The sequence below is a fragment of the Pteropus alecto genome, unplaced genomic scaffold (assembly GCF_000325575.1).
Source record: "Pteropus alecto unplaced genomic scaffold, ASM32557v1 scaffold385, whole genome shotgun sequence".
Classification (NCBI taxonomy): Eukaryota; Metazoa; Chordata; class Mammalia; order Chiroptera; family Pteropodidae; genus Pteropus; species Pteropus alecto.
Window position 1 is genome coordinate 417,333 of NW_006436543.1, and position 611 is coordinate 417,943.

The window sequence follows — 611 nt, forward strand, 5'->3', positions numbered from 1 at the left end:
CACTTAAAGTTCTGTAAAAGATCTTGAAAATTATAAACAAAAGATCAGAATACTCAAATGGTTTACAAAACTCTCTTTAAAACAGAGACCAGAACGACCAGAAGTATAAAATTTCAGGAATATAATCTTTACTGCAATTATAAGACAAGGTGGTCAAGTATTCACTGTAGAAAAACCCAAATTATTTTCTGGTTGCTTTACTACCATTTGAGGTGGTTATCACTTTTGTACTTAGTGGCTATGTCTTTAAATGTTTTGTTGGACAGTTACTGAAGGCAATTTGTAAGAAAAGACATATTTCCCCCCAAAAGTAGAAACTATTCCAGATAAATAAGCCTCAGAATTAGGGATCAAAAGAAGTCAAAAACACAGTGTAAGAACATTAGGTTGATTTAACCTCTATTTCAACAATATTTACACAATATTTACAATATGCAATTGTCAAAGCTATACAGTTTTGCAGATTGGCTTTACTTACATTTCTGCAAATATTTTTTTCCAAAATAAAAATATATCGAGTAAATCTATTTACAAACTAGGAAGCTGCTTCAGAAACAGCATGATCTAGATATAAAGTGAAATTTCAGTATGACGAAAGTGCAGGTCATGCT